The following is a 12,783-nucleotide window of genomic DNA, read 5'->3' as shown; positions in this document are numbered from 1 at the left end:
TGTTTTGCTGACGTTCAGGGAGAGGCAGTTCTCCTGACACCACTGTGACAGGTTCTCTACCTCTTCCAGGTAGGCCCTTTCGTCGTTGGCAGAGATCAGGCCCACCACTACTGTGTCATCAGCAAATTTGATGATGGTGTTGTTGTTCCGCTGTGCTACGCAGTCATGTGTGTACAGGGAGTAGAGGAGGGGGCTCAGAACACAGCCCTGGGGGGCCCCTATGTTGAGTGTGATGGATGAGGAGGTGCAGTTGCCTGCTCTTACCACCTGGGGTCTGCTGGGGGCTGTTGTCACAATGGGTGGTACTGGTACAGTAATAACAGTCTACACAATATCACGATGGACCATGCCATGTAGCCTAAGTTCTATTATGACATGATCTCTGACGACAAATGTTCTAGAATGTTTGATTAAGATATCATACTCTGACAGCATGCCTATGATCAACAAAAACGCGAACTTGAATCCCATCATCATATTTACATAGTCTGTCCACTATCTTTATTACTTTGTTATCCCCCCCCCCCCCATCTATGTAAAGCGACCTTGCATGGGTCTCTCTTGAAAGGCGCTATGTAAAATGAAGCTATTGTTATTATTGTTGTTGTTATTATTATCATGTCTGTGTGCTGAGCTCAGTGAAGTTTCAACGGAGCGAGGTAATCTATTCTAATCAACAAATTGAAGTAGAAAGCATTCCGTTGTGGCCAATCTTATTTGGAAACATGACACAAAATAATAGTATGTCGCTTTTTATTTGAAACAATATTTAATGGCGTTTGGAGGTGGGTGTTCTGCTGCTGCCCCCCGTGCCAAACAAGCAAGCCAACCTCTTGTTCCCGCATGAGCCCGTTATAATTACACTACTGTCGCTATTTTACAATGAACTATAATGAATTACGGGTCATACAGAAGTTGAACACGCCAGTGTTGGAAGCTTATTTCTGCGTTGAAACTAATGCAGAACTGAGGAGCGCTTATGCCGTAGTAACGATGTTCTACCACTGGGCGTCAGCTACGCATGCTCCGAGCTGTGCGTAAATATAAGCACGAAGTCAAGTTCAAGTTGAAATTGATGAATCCCACACTTTGCTTAGAAATGGTCGTACGCACAGGTTAAGCACATATCTGTGCGTAAGTCACGTTGATGAATGAGGGCCCAGGGGCTTATGTGGCGCAGGGTAGTCAGATAAGCGAGGGTTGTAGAGGGAACCAGGTTCTCAGACAGTCCAGGGAGTAGGCGAGTAGAAGGGTAGGGGGCGGAGGTCATACACGGAATCCAGGACACGAGGACAGGGAGAGGAGCCAGGTAGAGGACTGTGGGTAAGGAGGACAAGACAAGGTTAAACATGGTTAAACGGATAAGGGAATAATACACGGACGAGCACTATAACTATGACTGACTAGTAAACATGAAGTTACGATCTGGCAGCATGATGACATCTGTGCCAGGTCTATGTAGGAGGCGTAATCAGCAAGCAGTTATCGATCAGCTGCTCCTCTGGCTCTCCCACGCCTGACTGTGTGCCTGTAATTAGCGTAGGGAGAGAGAGAATAGACAGGCAGTGATAGAGTGTGACAAGCTGAAACCCGGCCAATTTCCCACCATCGACTAAAAACACACCTCTTCAAACAATATCTGTATGTAAATGTAAAAAGAATTATAATAATAAACAAACCTCATTACTGTCTTTTACTATTATGTACTTTACTACTATGCTACTATACTTATACTACTACCTATCATGCTTAATATGTCTATACTATTATGCACTCAGAGTGTAACACTCAAGTTCCACACAGTTTAACTAACAATGCACCTGACCCTTAGCTGCCAGAGATGTACCCTTCCTGCTGACTTGTTGTTCACAATCTGGAGACAGTTACACACATAGACAGTGTAGTTAAGAAGGCACGGCAGCGCGTCTATTTCCTTAGGCTTCCCACTCTCCAGGACATTTACACCGGGCGTTGCAGGGCCAAGGCTAAGACAATAGTCAAAGACTCTAGCCACCCAAACAACTGCCTCTTTGCACTAATCGTCAGTAGGCCTACAGAGAGACTCAAAAGGAGCTTCTATCCCCAGGCCACCAGTATGCAACACTAACCCATCCATTCTACATTCATTGCACACACATCCACATGCACACACTCACTTTAAACACTCACCTTTAGCATTCACTTAGACACTTTAAACACTTTTTAACACTACACTATATTTGATCTATTTATTACAGACATATTTGCACTACATCTCTACCTCATTTTAGCATGTTGTTTGCATTTTGTACTTTAGTTTTGTATATTGCATATTTTGTATAGTGTTTGGTCTTTATTATTTGTACCTTTGTTTACTGTATGAAGCACACTATCAGGAGGCTCATACAGAACCAAGCATTTCACTGTAATGTACATGTACCTTATGTGACAAATAAAAGACAACTTGACACTTGAATCAATCGGTAAGTCTCTTTGGATAAAAGCGTTCAGCTAAATGACTAAATGTAGATGAAAGAAAAGGGACTGTTCCCTTTCAAAAGTGTGCTGGCATGGCTGTAGGAACACGTACGCATAATGTGGCATTGCCCTCCAGCAAGGAGCTTTTGGAAATAGCCAATTCTAAGATTGTCTTCTGTTTTGGACGTGAAAATACCCCAATGTCCATTAAATGGTGCATTTATATAGAGCTTTTATCCAAAGCCCTTTACAATTTTTTTCTCACATTTTACCCATTCACTCACACATTCACACACCAATGGTGGAGGCGGCCATGCAAGGTGCCAACCTGCTCATCAGGAGCAGTTAGGGGTTAAGTGTCTTACTCAAGGACACTTTGACACGCTGCCCGGGTGGAGCGGGAATCGAACTTGGAACCTTCCGATTACCAGACGGCAGGTCGTGAGCCACTGTGCCCCCATTAGTCTGCCTTTTAGGCACAAAGGTAGAAAAGATGCAGTCAACACTCACACGCCTTATCATTACATTAGCTTTTATGTCAGGTCAGCATATTATCATGATGCATTGGAAGTTGCACAAACCAAATTGCTTTAGTCTTCATAATTGGTTAAAAGAAGATGGAGCCTCAGCCCTCTCTGATTATGGTGGACATAATAGACCCAGTGGCGGCCGGCCGATAGAGGGCGCTGGGGCGCCGCCCCCCCTGGTGAAGAGAGAAGTTTAAAATTAATAATATTTACTCATTTTAAGTATGTTTGTGTTTAAAATGCACAATAACGTTAATATATCAAATATAAATCATTGTTTTGTGCGTGATTCACATGACGTCACTATCTCTCTTGATAGAGAGTACCTCTAAAGCTGGGCGCATAGACGTAGCGCGCACACTGTGCGCGTCACTGTATCGTCGCAGCCAATGTAAATAGGTCAAGCAAATACATTTCGCCTATCAGTGCATTCAAATATGATGTCTCGGGCGCGTTTTTCTAGCGCTCGAAGCAAGCTCTGCGCCACTGTACTCGTCACGTCGTCAGACAGAAAATAATGCGAGGAGGAGCCAGTCAGTCCAGTTAATAGTATTTTAGTTTCGATTCAGTGCGTTAGCTTAGCTAGGCTCGTGGTTCGGTAATAAGATATAAGAAGTGTATTCTCAGGTGTTGGAGAGATCAGCACGAGATACTGTACATTACTGACAGTGTTGGATTTGGATTTATATTGTAAGATCCTGATCAAACTGGCCAGTATCACGTCTTCGTCTGTTTGGCCCTCCATCCAATTCCTCTGCATTAATGGTCCTGACGTCTACGACACTGGCCGATGAGATCCCATCTCCCCCGTTAGTGCAATCCATAAACCATAATAATTCTCCACCTCCGTAAGAATTCGACACTCCGACACCGTGAAATACCTTATGCGGAAAAGCGTTGTTTTATTGCTATAAACAGAACCTCATAATCAGATGTTATCAGATGTTATCAAATTGTATCGTCCTTGAAGAGTCTATTCTAATGATCTTTCGGTGTGTTCGTCTATCTAATGATCTTTCAGTTCAGTCTATTGTCCCTCTGTCTCTCAGTCCAACAGTGGTCAGGCCTGTTCGTTAGCCAAGACCATCCTCGTGGTAGCCGAAGCTACTGATGATGTGGCATTCTTCCCCCCCCCCCCCCCTCTCAATGAGAGGAGAGAGTGTCTTCTGTGTGCTCAGTCCTACTCGCTCTTGGTCAGATTCTAGTCTGCCCTACACCCGGAAACACCGTTCGACTTATAGATGTTCGTTGTCGCAACGACGGCCCCGCCTTCTGGTTGTCATGCGACGTGTTGTCATGACAACTGCATAACCTTTAACACCATTAAACTTTCATTGAGATGAACCTCTCTCCCTCCTGCTCTGGGCCTACAGTACACTCGCTATCAGTGTTATGTCTCCGAGGAATTAAAAACAAACCCCCTCGCTGGCAGTGTGCTGTGACACCGCTTCTTCTCCACCGTCAATATCATCCTGTGATGATAATGATATTACCCTCTTAAAGCAGTTTATAAACCAAATATACATTGAAAAAAACACCATTTTCTCTCAATCCCCCCTTGATTCTTATCACCCCTTCAGAATCATAAATCATTATTTGGTTTTTTAATTAATTATGCCAAAAATAGACTGTGGTTGAAGCAAACCAACCTCATCTCCCGTGCACAAGAAATGAAGACGGCCCACGGTCAACCCAGTGATCTTGCTGCCTGATGTCTGTTTGCGCCCCCCTTCGTGCACAAAGGGAACCGAAACCGACCACCAAAACCAACAACATCCAATGACTCATAACCATTGGAGCCCCCCTGTCTGCTCCCAATAATTATATCCTGTTGTTTTACTGTTCTCCCTCTTATCTACCTTCTATATATATGAATCCTCCATTTATATCTCATACTCCTAATCAATGAACACAGGACTTCTCGCTGTTGTCTCGTCTCTCGATCTCCTGATTGACTCTGAAAGGAAGTCCCTGTTTTTGTCCATGATTCACCGCCCATGCTCTGTTGTTTCAAAACGCTCTCTAAACAGCGTCTCCGCAGGGAAACCCCCTCCGATGTCCGCCTCGTTCTCCCCTGGGCAAACACCGCCTGCGACCGCTGGACTCCGCCTCGTCGGCCGTCTCCGCCCCGTTGGCCGTCTCCGCCCCGTCGGTCATCTCCGCCCTGTCGGTCATCTTGGTTGAGGCTCATCTCCACCGCCGTCGGCCCTCTCCAGACTCTGAAAGCAGAAACACCACGCCGGCAGTTTTTCTGTACACTCGACCCTGTGTTTTCTATTAATCTACCGTGACTTTGGGCCTGCAGCTCGTTCTCTATATATTTTTTTCCTCTGCAAGCCCCTGCCATGGCCACGCCCTTTCAGACTGTTGGACGGTGTGAGTGTCCTACAGCCCATGGCGCTATTTGTTCTCTATTAGTCCCCCACCTTCTCAACACCCATATCTAATCCTACAGGGCTGTTCCCTGTTTTGTTGTCTTCCGGCGTGACACCAGCAGCTAAACGATACCCACTCGGCGCTCTATGTTCGTCCCACGGATGACCCCCAGCGCGCGCCAGTTCTTTCTGGTGACGTGTCCCCTCAAGACTCTGCCTATTTATTAGGTGTGAGAAGGCCCCACTGGAGATCGAACTCCCTCTTATTTCATAATTAAACTTATTTAATTAACCGCATCTCATCTCTCTCTGCAATTCTTATTTAACCCATTCAATAATCAAACTATTTAATTAACCTGTATATCGATATTATTATTATGATAATAACATACAACAGAGCATCGCTCTAACATACAACAGAGCAGGTTGGTTCCCTGCCCCTAACTCACATACATACTCGTACTATCATCTAACATACAACAGAGCTGTCCGTTGCTCTATACCAGGGGTGGGCAACTTTGTATATGGTGAGGGCCACAAAATGTCCACAATCAATCTGGGGGGCCGCATTGTTTATCGGCAGTCCCGCCAGTAGTACCCCATCACTCAAATAGCCCATAATAGTCACAGATGTGATAAATAAGGTATATAAACAATTATAATTTGTTGTAACTTTGTTTTTATTCCATTTCAAATGCATTTAGTAATGCAATTTCAACTTTATGAATTTATAAACAGCTGAATTTAAAAGTATTGCTGTAACCCCAAATATATACAAAAATGATCAATTATAATTAAGGCTTCTAATAAAATAAATGTATGAACTTAAAGCCCACTGCTCAACAAACACAAAGCAGCATTCCTGCTGCATTTCACTACAACAGTAAATCAAAAGTGCAATAATAAATGATTTTGTTAAATGTATAAACTTTTATCCTGCTACTAAACAAAACATTATAACACTGAAATGCATGTTATGGATATGAAGCACTCAAGAATGTTTTGTTTAGTAGCAGGATACAAGTTTATACATTTAACAAAATCATTTATTATTGCACTTTTGATTTACTGTTGTAGTGAAATGCAGCTGGAATGCTGCTTTGTGTTTGTGTTATTAGTGTTATCTGAACACTACAAAAGTAAACAAGTAAAGTGCAAGTAAAGTAAAGTGCAATACTACATGCCTCCCATTGACCCTTTATCAAACTGGCATGACATTCACCCTCGCCCCACAGTGGGTCAATAATGGTTATAATAATAATAATAATAATAATAATAATAATAATAATAATGGTCCCCTCTCTACACCTCTCCATCATCCCCCCCCCTCTCTACACCTCTTCATCATCTCTCCCCCCCCTCTCTACACCTCTTCATCATCTCCTTCCCCCCCTCTACACCTCTTCATCATCTCCTCCCCCCCCTGTCTTTAATGAGACACTTGTGGTCTCTCCATTTGGCGCACAATAGCAGGAATGTCAACTTCAATGTTTGTGCATGCAATCTGTATCAGATGAAATAATGTTTCATCCGACAGCCTGTTTATCTCCTTTGACTTGATGTGCTTCATGTTTGAGAAATTGCTCTCACGTATGTATGTGCTCCCAAACATACTGGCCATAGAGAGGGCAAAGTCCCTGAGGAGTGGGAAGCGGGGCTCAGGTAGCAGTTTCCAAAAAGAAATTCCCCTCTCATTTCTCTTTGCTTGAAAAAAAGGATCTGACTGTAGCTCGCACAGTTCAAGCTGCAACGGTGGGGGCTGCTCTGACACCGTAGCGGTGAGGGGGCCGGCAAACAGCGCTATCCGTGACTGCATGCCGTTGAAATCTTCAAACCGATCATTGAATTGCATTTGCAGTGTTTCAATGTCGCTCCTGTACTTTCCGACGGCTCAGCCATCGGATTTCTGTGTGTAGCTGCAAGTCGCCATAATCAGTGTCCATCTCTTCCAAAAAGGAGACAAACTTTCTATGGTTTAGTGACCTGTTGCCTCCACGAATTAGATTGGTAACCTTGGTAACCAAATCCATAACATGGCTGTATTCAAGCTTCTTGGCACAGAGAGCCTCCTATATCAGATAAAAAAAAGAAAAACGATTTAACGACTCTCGCATATAATTTGACTACACTCGACTCGCATTGGTCATTATAGTGACGCACAATAGATGGAAATTATGTTAGCGAACTTACCTGATGTATAATGCAGTGCAGCATTGGACACTCAACGCCACTCTGCCTTAGAAGCCCGGCGAATCCATCGGTAACAACAGCCGACAGTTTATCAAAACCCCCATATTGCTGCACGGCACTTTCAACAGCGTTGAATATGTGCACACTAGGGCTGACCCCTATTAGTCAAATAGTCGACTAAACGATCGAAAGGAGCCATAGTTGACTGCCAACTCTTCTTAGTCGAATACAATACAAAAAAAAAAAAAAAAAAAAGATATATTATAATTTTTTTTTTTTTTTTTTTTTATATTGGCCTGGGGCCGCATGGAACGTCGGTGAGGGCCGCATGCGGCCCGCGGGCCGCCAGTTGCCCCTCCCTGCTCTATACCCTACGGGGCTGTCTACCGTCGCCCTGGAGCTGTCACCGTCGCTCTATACCCTACGGGGCTGTCTACTGTCGCCCTGGAGCTGTCACCGTCGCTCTATACCCTACGGGGCTGTCTACCGTCGCCCTGGAGCTGTCACCGTCGCTCTATACCCTATGGGGCTGTCTACCGTCGCCCTGGAGCTGTCACCGTCGCTCTATACCCTACGGGGCTGTCTACCATCGCCCTGGAGCTGTCACCGTCGCTCTATACCACACTTTGAGTTCCTTTACAAAGTTCTCACATACACCACCGTGTATACACACAAGCAGTTGGTAATTTTGAAAAAATTAAACTCCTTAATTAACTTAAACTCTAAATATTCCCCTATGGGTAATGGAAACTCCCTAGCACTACCCCCCCCCCCCCCCCCTCGGCCAAAACTCAGTCTAGAGGATTGTAGGTGACGTGTCACTTCCTGATTCTAAACCCCTCGTGGCTATGCGGCCATTTTGTCTGCTCAATTTTTTCCTTATTTTTTTCCCACCGTCCCTTTAATGTCTCATACATTCTCTCGCTACCGACCACACCCGTAACGTTTGTTCACTGCTCCCTTTACGTCACAGTCCCGCTTCCCGCTTTCTGCGTTTTGAACAGTAATCAAACTAAATACGATGTTGCCCCTTTAACTGAATGAACATCTCCCCTTTGCCTCCCTTCCCATCTCCTATACAGTGGCTTCTGTGCTCTGTAGATAAGACTCTCGATTTTCAAAACAAAAACCGGTGCCGCTCTGCTGTTATTCAAACACACTATTACAGCTGGCATTCTCTGTGTCAAACTAATTACGTTTACGGATACACTATTGTTCGTTTTCTTATTGGCTTGTGAAGTTGTTGAGACTCACTTTATCTTTTCACCGTCAGTTGTTCTGGTCCATGGCGCTGTTTATCTCTCCGGCCTTGCTCGGCTCGCTCGCTGGGTCCATGGCGCTGGCCTTGCTCGCTCGCTGGCTTGGCTCGCGTCCACGGCTACCCCTTCACGCCTCGGCACTGCACACAGTCTCTTCCTTTCAAGCAACTTCAAAGCAAGCAATAATCCGGGTCCAAACGGCATCAACTGTAAGATCCTGATCAAACTGGCCAGTATCACGTCTTCGTCTGTTTGGCCCTCCATCCAATTCCTCTGCGTTGTGTCATTTTAATGGTCCTGACGTCTACGACACTGGCCGATGAGATCCTATCTCCCCCGTTAGTGCAATCCATAAACCATAATAATTCTCCACCTCCGTAAGAATTCAACACTCCGACACCGTGAAATACCTTATGCGGAAAAGCGTTGTTTTATTGCTATAAACAGAACCTCATAATCAGATGTTATCAGATGTTATCAAATTGTATCGTCCTTGAAGAGTCTATTCTAATGATCTTTAGGTGTGTTCGTCTATCTAATGATCTTTCAGTCCAGTCTATTGTCCCTCTGTCTCTCAGTCCAACAGTGGTCAGGCCTGTTCGTTAGCCAAGACCATCCTCGTGGTAGCCGAAGCTACTGATGATGTGGCATTCTCCCTCCCCCCCCCCCCCTCTCAATGAGAGGAGAGATGTCTTCTGTGTGCTCAGTCCTACTCGCTCTTGGTCAGATTCTAGTCTGCCCTACACCCGGAAACACCGTTTGACTTATAGATGTTCGTCGTCGCAACGACGGCCCCGCCTTCTGGTTGTCATGCGACGTGTTGTCATGACAACTGCATAACCTTTAACACCATTAAACTTTCATTGAGATGAACCTCTCTCCCTCCTGCTCTGGGCCTACAGTACACTCGCTATCAGTGTTATGTCTCTGAGGAATTAAAAACAAACCCCCTCGCTGGCAGTGTGCTGTGACACCGCTTCTTCTCCACCGTCAATATCATCCTGTGATGATAATGATATTACCCTCTTAAAGCAGTTTATAAACCAAATATACATTGAAAAAACCACCATTTTCTCTCAATATGGAGTCTGGACACACACTTTATCAAGCCCGGACGGACCACAAAAGCTTCTCGAAGGGTTAACGCGATGGCTCGAGGCTCGTTCCAAACAACAAGTGAGTCTAACAATATGTACTGTTCTGTAGTTACTGAAACTGATTGAATATGGCAAGTCAAGATTCAAGAGGTTTATTTGTCACATATACACAAGGACGTGCAGTGAGGTCTGATATATGAGTGAGTGGCCGCAATATATATCTCTCTCTCTCTTTCTTTCTCTCTCTATTTCTCTCTCTCTCTCTCTCTCTCACGCATGCAGTACGCGTTGATTCATGATCATTACATTATGATCGACTGGAATAAAAAAAATTGCTTTACAATTTACATACTGTAGCTGTCCCTTTGTTCATTAATGTTTAACCTAAATGTAGAACAACTCACCAAAAGTGACCATTGCAAAAACTATTTGACAAAAAAATCTACCCCGTGAGCCCTCCCAAAACTGGATCGCACCGGCCGCCACTGAATAGACCCGGGATCTTTTCTTTTTGATTAATTATAGGTTATATGATTTTAAATGTATTATTATAATAAATAATACACTTTATTTGTATAGCACCTTTCATATAAGAATTGCAGCTCAAAGTGCTTGACAGCAGTGAAAAAGACATAAAGTGCAGACATAAAATTAGGCAGACTTTTTCATATTAGGATCTAACAGCTTAATAGGTTTGATTGTCACTGACACACATAAAATAAATTGGAAAATAGAATAGACAGAGTAAAATAGTGCAATAGTGTAATGCAATAAAAGTTTAAAAACTATATATTTACTACTCAGCACAGCAGTAAAATAGACAGTAATAAAAATACATACAATTAGCATCAAGTAGATGTTCTTCCTGTATTGATTTCTCAGAATCTGGATATAAAATCGGTTTGTCTGTTTGGTGTATTAAAAATCTAAAGTGAAGAGATACATTTTTAGCTTGCTTTTTATGTATCGTGTTTAGCCTCCCTAATATCTATAGGTAGGGTGTTCCATAGTTTTGGCACATAATTGGCAAAGGCTGCATCTCCAATCTTCTTTTGGCTGCTGTATTTGTCACATGCCGTCACTGCCTGGCTACCCTCGCTCTCTCTGTCTGTCTCTCTCTATTTCTCGTTACCAGGCATGGAGTTCAGGTGTGCTGGAGCCATGGGAGCAGCTTCATAATTCAGGCAATTAGCTATTTATAGTGAGAGCTTCCCAGAACACACTGCCAGTACATTTATGGCAAAGTACCACCTGCTGCTCCTACCTGCACATCTTATCTGGAAAGAAACAGACTAAGAAATGACGTAAACTCCATGATCAAAACAGCAACAAAAAAATTTCATCAATGACAAAACTGAGGAAAACAAAAACAAACCATGTGAACTTTGGAAATGACTCAATAATCAACTAGGCTGCAGTAAAAAACTTAAAACCAGATTCTCAAACATAAATATAAAGACGGACAACACGCTCATCACAGACAAGCTGGATGTAGCCAATTACTTAAACATTTTCTTCACAAACATAGCCACAACACTGGTAAACAAACTACCCCCCCACTCAGGGCATTATGGGGTAGAACACATAGTAGCATACTACAAGAACCTAGGGGTCCACAAAGACGACTTCAAACTGGAAATGGTAACAACAGATGAGGTACTCAAAAAACTGAGCGCCCTCCAACTATAGTAGATAAGAGCTGTCCGTTTATAGCTCATATTAAAGAAGACGTCAGAACACAGGATTCAATCGGAAACACCATGGAGGACAAAAGGTTTATTGCATCGACGATCATCAAGCAGCACAACCCAGAAAATCCTGAAGTCCAAAACTATCATCCTTTCTTTTATACTGCATTATGACACATAACCTGCGTCATGGAAATTTGTATGCATGCACAAGACATTGTGTGTGTGTGCACCAGGCCACGTGAGCGGATCGGCGCGGGGGAGAAATCCGCTCTTCGCTCTTTAAAGCTTGGTCCGCTCTGCTAATCGCTCATGTTGACCCCGCCCCCAAGTCGCTCTCCGCTCGCTCACCGCTCACGTTGAATCGAGCGCTCCCCGCTCCCCGCGGCACATCGCTCGGCAGATTTTTTTTTTTTTTTGGAGCATGGTGTAAATTAGCTCAAACTACAACAGTCTACACCCCCTGGGCCCCTTAACAATTGTTTGTATTGAGCCGCATTGTAATTGTACCCATTCTGCAATGTTAAATAACGTTGTTTATCCATTCACTAGCTCTATTAAGCGATGATAGCTAGCCTAGCCACAATGCTATGGTCGCTGCCATTAACGTTAGCATGTAAGCTAACGACAACAACAATGGCGTCAAAACTTTTTCTAACATCCTGTGAGTGACAAAGCCTGAACAGGATATCACAGGTTCACCCTTCTCAATTCTCATTGGTTGAAAATGGCCTTCATGTTTGTACATCGCCATCTGTTGCTTTGGCATTGTACTACATGTATATTATTACATCAGTGTTAAACCACTGTGTGAGCGGCCCGGAGTAGATTGGAGCGGAGGAGAACTCTCGCTCCGGACGTCGCGCCGACCCATTTTAAAACCCACTCCTCGCTCACGTCAAAACCGCCCGCTCCGCTCCCCGCGCCGCTCACGCTCCGATCCGCTCACATGCACTGGTGTGCACGTGCATTTTGATTGCCAAGCTCGTGACTGGAAATCTTCTGTTTCCCATCAATGTTTATCCAAAATATTCCCCAAGGCTGCCTTATTTAGCTTTTACTTCCTGACGTGAGAAGAGGGACTGTGGGAAAGGACGATCCCTGAGTTCCTTAATTCACACACTAACAAACAGATTCATTTTACACTGTGGGTCAGTGAGACTTACACTATGTGTGTGTGTCTGTGTATA

The sequence above is a fragment of the Notolepis coatsorum genome, assembly GCF_963971535.1.
Source record: "Notolepis coatsorum genome assembly, chromosome: 9".
In the NCBI taxonomy this organism is placed as follows: Eukaryota; Metazoa; Chordata; class Actinopteri; order Aulopiformes; family Paralepididae; genus Notolepis; species Notolepis coatsorum.
Note: the sequence above shows the minus strand (reverse complement) of the source record.